Below are 9,048 nucleotides of genomic sequence, written 5' to 3'. Positions count from 1 at the left end.
CAGCAAATCTAATCCTGGAGACCTTTTACTATGTGAGGGCAGCAAATCCAATCCTGAGACCTTTTGCTATGTGAGGGCAGCAAATCTAATCCTGAGACCTTTTACTATGTGAGGGCAGCAAATCTAATCCTGAGACCTTTTACTATGTGAGGGCAGCAAATCTAATCCTGGAGACCTTTTACTATGTGATGGCAGAAAATCTAATCCTGGACATACTCTGTTGACTTGTCCACCAGCCGCCACTTTCTATCCTTTTTTCAACCAATAATAGATATGTTCCTTATCCAGTTTGTACTGCGTTTTCCCATTATTTCCCTTTTCAGCCAAGAGACCGGTTGGGTATCTGGTCTCTACTACTTTCACCATATATTTCCTCTTTGAATCAAGTCCTAAATTCATGCTACAACTTTCCCCCTTTCCTCATTGTTTGAACAAAGCCCTAGATTCGAATGCATGCTTTACCTCTAATAATACTAAAAATTTAGGTGGCTTTGGAAGAGCTAATGGGAGTGGAAAAAGATGCACATGCAGACACGTGGGGAGTTGGGGCAGTAGAGCAAGGCCACTTTCGAAGAACTTATACCTGAGGGTCGCCGGGATGTCAGCGGCGGCAGGTCAGATCTGAAGACAATACGACAGGGAGGAAGAAGGGTCGGAGGACCTCCCGAGCCGGCGCTGTGTCGGAGAGAATGACATGGGCAGAGGATCGGGCCCCTCTGGTAGCTGTGGGTTTCCTCCCTCGGCGGCAATGACCGCGTGAACGATGCACCTTTTTGTCCTCTACACACACCGGCCGAAGGGATCCAGCTGGATCTGTGACCAGCGGTGAGCAGAGAGAAAATGTTGCTACCGCTGTCTTATTTCTATCTGGAGAAGATGAGAGAATGAAGAGAGCAACCCTAGTAAAGCAAGCGCTCAGGCCCCTGCGTCCATATATAGTGGAGTGATTATCTTTTTTCTCACCATAACAAGCGTTTCAATTTGTGTACGTGGCATTAAAAAAAGAAACTCTCTATTTAAGGTGACTACTGTACGACTCCTACTTACTACTACTAGTAGTACTATAGTATTGTTCACTTGTGCTCCCCGCCCCTCCATTCATTGAACAACCCCACTGGTGAATAAACATACAGTACTTACTATATTTATATAGAACGAACAAGCTCGAACTATTTTTGCGTAGTTAAAAGTTGAGGGCGGGGCTTTTCCCGGGCAGTACGTGCGGCAGTTTTCAGGTAGGCGGTTTGACAGAGAGGCGAGGAGGGTGAGCGAGTGGGGCTGTGCGATTTGACGGCGCATTACTGCTGGAAAGACTTGTGATATGACCACTCACTATAGTCATGAATTACTGGCGCTCCGACCGGGGTGATGCCCCCTTCCGTTCCGCGCCCTAATCTGGTGCATGACACGTCGACCCGGATGCTGGCTATCCCACATGTCGGAGTAGTAAGAAGGAGCAAAGAATGATGCGGTATATACTAGTACTATACTACTCCCTCTGTTCCTAAATATAAGTCTTTGGAGAGATTTCACTATGGACCACATACGAAGAAAAATGAGTGAATCTACACATAAAATGCATCTATATACATCTGTATGTGGTCCACAGTGAAATATCTACGAAGACTTATATTTAGGAACGGAGGGAGTACTACTTAGGTCGGAGGAGTGCGAACCACGTAGCCCAGTGAACCAGCAGTGCGAACCACGGTAGCCCAGTGAACCAGCAGTAGAAAACAATGTGGTGATATGGCCATAAAAAAACAATGTGCTACGGTCCACACTGTAGCAAGTACAGTAACACTCCTCTTTGTTTGGATCCCTGAGTTAGAGCTAGTTTGGGTTGAAATAGCCTCAAATTATCGAAACAAGAGGGGTTAGTTTGAGCTAGTTTGCTCTAACCCAGCTAAAAAAACTAGCCCGGTGGAGAGGTTCTAATTTGGTTAGTTATCCTCGGGCCCACTAGAAGAGAACTAAAAAAATCTCCCCTGCCCGCACCAGATCGCTCCCCCCCACCTATCACACGACTCCTCTCTGTTCCCCATAGGGTCGCTCGCCCCCTCTCTCCTCCGGCGGCCCTCTCCTTCCGGCCTCTACCGCCCTACTCCGGCCGCCCTCTCCCTCCGGCCTTCGAAGGTCGCCCCGCTCCCCCTTCACCAGTCGTTTTTCTCCCTCTTTCATGCGCGGCGGCGGCGCATCTACCAGGGAGGTTGCAAGATGGGTGACTTTGTTCGTTCCTTCTCTGTCTTAGGGCCATATTAGTGATCTTGCTTGCTCTAGCGCTAATTCAGATTTGGAAAAGTAGATCCTGATCAAACATGGTATAGATTTGTGGTGCACGCATGGAATTGTTTGATGCTGCTTGAGGAGGTAATAAATCTTTCTAGAGGCCCAAAGATTCAGGTCACCTTTCTAGGTATTTCAATTTCAGGCTTGCATTATTTCTAGAGGCCCAAAGATTCAGTTCACCTTTCTAGGTATTTCAATTTCAGGCTTGCATTATTTCTAGAGGCCCAAAGATTCAGTTCACCTTTCTAGGTATTTCAATTTCAGGCTTGCATTATTTCTAGAGGCCCAAAGATTCAGTTCACCTTTCCAGGTATTTTAGTTACAGGCTTGCATTATTTCTAGAGGCCCAAAGATTAAGTTCCCAGTCGGCGGCAAGCGGCCCTGCTACCCATGTCGGTGTCGACCTCAACTCGCAAGGTGTCAGGACCCCGATTCTAAGTCACATCGATCTAGCCATTAACACCTCATATCACTTTGCGGCCTCACGCACGGTATTCCACGGGTGTCGCCTTACCATGGCCGGGACCGTTTGCGCCTTTTGGCTCACGTATATGATAGTGTCGCTAGCATCCATATGACAGAGAACCCGAGCCGACATGGCTAGTCGTGAACCCAAAGCGGCACTAACCCATGGGGACAGGCATACATGAATCACATCGAGCATGTCGGTCATCAACGTATACATCCAGGCTGTAGCACTGGGCTAACAGGACTCCGGTAACCCGGGCTGTAGCAGGCTAGGCAGGACTCCGGATGCCAGCACGTGACATTTCCCCGAAGGGACAGACACAGGAACGAAGTGAAACACATGCAGGCCAGTCAAGTGTCCAAGCAGTAGTGCTGGGCTAGCAGGGCTGCGGTGAACCGGGCTATAGTGGACTACTATCGCTCAGAAGCACTAGACTACATTTCCCCATAAGAGAGGCTGCCGAGGATAAACAACTAGATTGTCGGATCCCACACATACCAAGCATTTCAAACATGCACACAATATGCTCGATATGTGTAAATACAACATGGCATCACAACATAACTCTACGACTCAAGTAATTATTCATTAGGCTCCGAGGAGCGAGATATTACAAACATGGGTCTCATGACCCAACATTCAGAGCATACAATTCAAAGCACATGCGGAAGCTTAACATGTCTGAGTATAGACATCTACAAATGAAAAAGGCTGAGAAGCCTAACTATCTACCAGATCCTGCCGAGGGCACAAGATCGTAGCTGAGGTAACAAGCCAAACGCCGAAGTCCACGCGGAACTACTAGCGAGACGGAAGTCTCTCTGCAAAAACATAAATTAAGCAAACGTGAGTACAAATGTACCCAGCAAGACTTACATCAGAACTATCTACATATGCATCGGTATCAATAGAGGGGTGGTGGAGTTTGACTGCAGCAAGCCAGCTTTGACTCGGTGGCTATCCTGAACTACGACTGCAAGTAACTCTTTTGAGGTGCCGCACACGAGTCCACATATTCACCATATCAATACACCACTATGGATCCGCTCCCGTCTTCCTACGAGAACGCCATCCATAGCACTCACGCTTATCTTGTGCATTTTAGAGTATCCACTTTCACTTGTCTATGAACTATGCAAGGGGTCCAAGTTTCCATATCCGAGGAATCCGGCTATTCGAATAGATAATGATAACCCTGCAGGGGTGTACTTCTTCACACACGCTCTCGCCACTTATCGCCCTGAACACGTCATGTACCTCGGCAACCTTCAAGCGGAAGCCGGGCGAGGGAGTCGGCCACGACCTGACTAACCACACAAGTCTCTCGTCCAGGTTTATCGCCTATTCGGGTTCCATCCGCAAGGAGATCCGGCCGGGGTGTCGCTCACGGCCCCAAACGATGTGAGCAAGGTTCCCAAGCCCACCAACCGGGTGCCACTTGGTACACCGTGCCACTGTGCCTAGTCTGTCCCAAGCCCACCTGTACCGGGTACCACTTGGTAGACTACTAACACTACCTACAAACACCAGAAACTAGTTGAAACTCCTGGACAGAGATCAAGTTGATTAATAAGTCGAGAGGGGCACTTAAGCATTCCAATGCGTGGTAGTCACTGTTCATGGATCACAAACACAGAACTCAGTTCCTGAGGACGGCTGCAATGAGACAACCCACCATGTACTCCTACATGGCCTCTCACCGCTACCTTTACCAAATCGTGTTCACACATTTAGCTCTCAACAGTAGGACATGTTCACACACCTCCGATTCATTCCCGATGAATCAGACCTGACACAACTCTAAGCAATAGCAGGCATGACAAACAAGCATGGACGAGTAGGCACAACAGGGCTCAAACAACTCCTACTCATGCTAGTGGGTTTCATCTATTTACTGTGGAATGACAGGTCATGCAGAGGATAAAGGGGTTCAACTACCGCAGCATGTAACAATTGAAACGTTGTTGTCCTAATGTAGTAAAAGAGAGCAGGAGCGAGAGAGTGGGATTGTATCAGAGTGAACAAGGGGGTTTTGCTTGCCTGGCACTTCTGAAGATATTATAGCTCTTCATCGGTGTCATCGAACTCATCGTCGGAATACGCCTACTGAGAGGGGACAAGCAGCGGCAAACACGGAAAGAACACAATCAATGCAATGCAACAATATGATGCATGATCATGACATGGAAAAATGAGTGTGTTGGGCTAATGCAACTAAAACCAGATGGGTTTGAGTCGTTTTGAACCAATGGTTCAACCCCAAACTCATCTTATGAATTTAAATAGTGCTTATCATGTTTTGCACTAAACAGCAAGGTTAAGTTTTTTAAACATGCATGAAACCAGTACAGATGGATAGATTGGATTTTTCTGATCATTTTTCATATATAAATTATTTCATTCTGAGCTACGGTTGAATTTATATGATTTTTAGAAGTTTAGGGCATTTTCTGGAATTTCCTGAATAAACATAAATCCAGAAAATGCTTTATTGCGTCAGCATGACATCACCCTAATGTCATCAGGTCAACAGGGCGGGTTCAGGTCAAACCTGACCAGTGGGGTCCATTGGTCAGTGACTGGGGCTGATTGGTGTCGCTGACATGTGGAACCAGTCAACGGCCACATCAGCTTGGTCAACGCTGACGCGTGGGGCCGCTGTGATTAGTTAATACTAAGCAGAAACTAATCTAAGTTTAATTAGGTAGTGGGGCCCGGTTGTCAGTGTAACTAAGTGTTGACTAAGTGCGTCGTTAACCTAAACTAAGCGGCCACGTCACCATCGCCGGAGTTACGCCGGTGGCGACCGAAACGCGGCGGAGGCACACTGGGTTGGCTCGAGTTTTGCCCACGGTCGACCAAATCGACCGGGGTTTGGTCCTATGCACAGCTGGGGCTCGCGCGCATCTAGCAGGGCAAGTGGAAAGAGTTGGGGTGGCCGGAGGCGACGGCAACTACGACGACGGCGGTGACCGGAGTTCGGCCAACGGCGGGCTAGGCGATGCAGGGCGCTAGGGGAGGCTTTGGTGTGTGCTAAGTGCTCCTGGTGAGGTGTGGAGCACGGTGGTGTGCCCGTCTTCGAGCCACGTGGCTCTGGCCACGACGGCAACGAGGCACGGCGGCGGCGAGCTTCGGCCGTGGTGGAAGACGGAGCTAGGGGACGGGAACGGAGGGGGCGAGCAAAGAGGAAGCAACAGGAGCTCACAGGGAGAACAATGAGGTGGTCAGCGAGCTTGGGGGCGTCTTCGATGCTGCGAATCGTGCGGCGGCGATCGCCGGCCATGGCGATGAAGATGGCGGTGATGGCGTGGCTTCAGGGCACCCGGCGTCGCGTGCGTCGTGGTGGAGCTTCCCGGATCCAAGGCGGAGCTCGTGGGCTGGTCAGAGAAGCGAGGGGGAGGCGGTGGCCGCGGCAGCAGCAAGCGGCGGCGACGGCAGCGCTCGGCTTCGGAAGAGAGAGCGAAAGAGGCGAGGCAGGGAGAGAGGGGAGCGGTCGAGGGGGGTCCAGGGGGGCTGCGTGGCGCACCTAGCGACGTCCAGGAGCAGGCGGCAAGCATGAGGTGGCCGGCGCGTGCACGCGCGCGTCGGGCACACGCCCTCCTGCCTACTGGCAGGAGGTTGAAGACGGTGGCGGCTGCGGTGGGCTGGGCCGCACAGGAGCTGGGCCGGCTCTGGTGGGCTGCACGGGTGAGGCCAGGTACTAGCTCTCTCTCTCTCTCTGTTTTATTTATTGTTTCTGTTTTCTATTATTCTTCAAGTTTGTGGCTTTTCTAGAAATACCCAGGCACTATCAAACTGCTCATGCTCACTGTATGGAATAAACCCAACATGGAACATTTCAGTTTAGGATCATTTGGACATTATTTCATATATAACAGAAATAATTCCAACCCAAATATATTATTGATTTAAATCAAAGGCCCGAATAAATTATTTCTATGACTCCAAAAATATTGGTTTGAATTTCACCTCATGCCAATATTTTCACAGAATAACAGGAACATTTTCTTGGACTCATTTGATGAGATTTAAATGTTGGTTATTTTTAGGGGTTTTCTGAGGCTTTGAAAATTCCTCAATTCAAATTTCACTTGAAGTTAACCTGATGCACACGTGGAAGCTAGTATAGGTCAGGCCAGAATTTGGGATGTGACAACTCACCCCCACTAAACAAGAATCTCGCCCCGAGATTCAAGCATAGGGTAAGATGAAAGGGGAAATGCAAACTAATACAATCTTCACGATCCAGGCTGCACTTCATAAGAACGTTGATTTGATCACCATCATTGTCTCGATGTCTTGCTCTGAGAACTTCGACTGACATGACAACGAGAGAAAAAGAAAGACTTTAGAAGGATCGACCTTATCGAAGATCGAACAACTTAGGATCAACTCACGGAATGAGACATAGCAACATCTCTGGAGCTGAGAGGCAAGACATGCATCAGGAGGGACAGAAGACATAATTTGACGAGGGTTTCAAGTAGCGAGGAAACAATTACTATGATCCCATAACGGGGCACCTTGGGAGAGGTGACTCGTAGAAAAATTCCCTTAAGTGGCAAAAATAATTACTTTTGATACAGAGATCATTGGAACCCTTTATACCAGCCTAAGGCAAATCACAATCGACTGGTTGAAAGAGTTCAAATAAAGGACATACTCATAATAGAATGGATGATGTGGACTACCTTGTTGAGGACAACGCAATGGATGACTTTTGCTTATCACCGGAAATGGATGGGACTCATGGCGGTTCCACTTTTGAGGATGATCCTAGACATCGATTACTGAGAGGGGCAGCCCATGGAAATTGGCATGATGGGGTGCAAGCTGGGAACAAGATGTAGATGTTGGGAATGTTCCAACCATCATACCTGCCTGAGATTCAGATCTGGTTGGTGTCAAGATATCCCAGACTCATCCAGTCTAGAGAGAAAAAGAAAGATTGCAACACAAATCGACGAGATGGCGTTGTGAGATTCTCGGGAGATGAACTACGATAGCAAGCTCCAAAACATGAGCTGGTTCTGCTACATACATGTGAACACGCTGTCCCAGACAGGCGTGACCACATAGTAGTCTTACAATAAAACACTACCGGGTGGGAACAATCAACGAGGATATCGAAGTTCTTTCATAAGTCCGGATTAGCTCTTATGAAGGAACTCCTTCTCCTTCAACAAATCAGTCAGTGGCTTGGTGTGCTAGGAAACACAAATGGAATGGAGGTAGCGAGCCTCTCAAACCATAGCATACTTCGCACATGCATGACTGACTTGGGATGGTACTAGAGGAAATAAAAACAACCTTCCTCGAACTCACGGCGGCAACTTGCACCAAATGCATGTGAATCAGAGAAAGTCACTTGTTTCATCCAACATATTCTTCACGAATGGGACTTGAAGATAATGCTTATAAAAGTTTCCAACACCAGGTTGATGTTCAACATGAGTCATGGGGGAGACAAAATGCTGCTGATGGGCTCAACAGCAACTCATCGGAATTTCCATATCACTGGACTTCCGCCATTATGTGAACATGACGATAGCATTGATCAGACCAAAAGATGTAATGGTGTATGCTCGAGGGATCAACCACGAGTAAGACAACATTACGAACATCGTTGGTTCTGATTTGACTTGACAATAGCCCATACTCAAGTCAAAGTTTTGACAAGGCAATAGATCCAACAACTGATCACGAGGACCAACCGATGGAGATATCACCTTTCTTCAACACACACACGCACAGAAGATATCCCTTAGAGATGAACTAAGTTAAGCAAAGCTTTATCTTCCAACTCTCCAAGTTGTTGTCTAGCTCAACCAACTAGCTCAGGGATATCCAACACAGATTCTTGGAGAATGGGTGGTTTAGAGGAAAACCAATATGATCACGAACTCAACATAGCGGTCAGGTGATAACCAGGTAATACTTCCGAGAAGATATTCGGAACATCACGAACCACCGATATGTTACTAAGCTCGAGAACAATCTTGCTTTTCAGGGCAAGACGATGTGACCAAACAAGAGAGGGATTAATGCAATCCTAACTCTTGATCGAAGGGTGCACCAGGAAAAATGGATTAGGTAGCACGATCAGTCTTAGAATGATAATTCAACAACTAACACGCTAAGAATGAGAGTATTGTCCATTAACTACCAAGCAACACGGTTGCTAGGAGTATTGATTTCACACATCATGATTCACTTGTCGGCATTCCGGTTGCAATAACACGGAACCGAGGAATGAATAATGATGGCGAGAAGTATTACTGCGTCAAGGA

This window comes from Triticum dicoccoides, chromosome 7B (genome assembly GCF_002162155.2).
Source record: "Triticum dicoccoides isolate Atlit2015 ecotype Zavitan chromosome 7B, WEW_v2.0, whole genome shotgun sequence".
Classification (NCBI taxonomy): Eukaryota; Viridiplantae; Streptophyta; class Magnoliopsida; order Poales; family Poaceae; genus Triticum; species Triticum dicoccoides.
Note: the sequence above shows the minus strand (reverse complement) of the source record.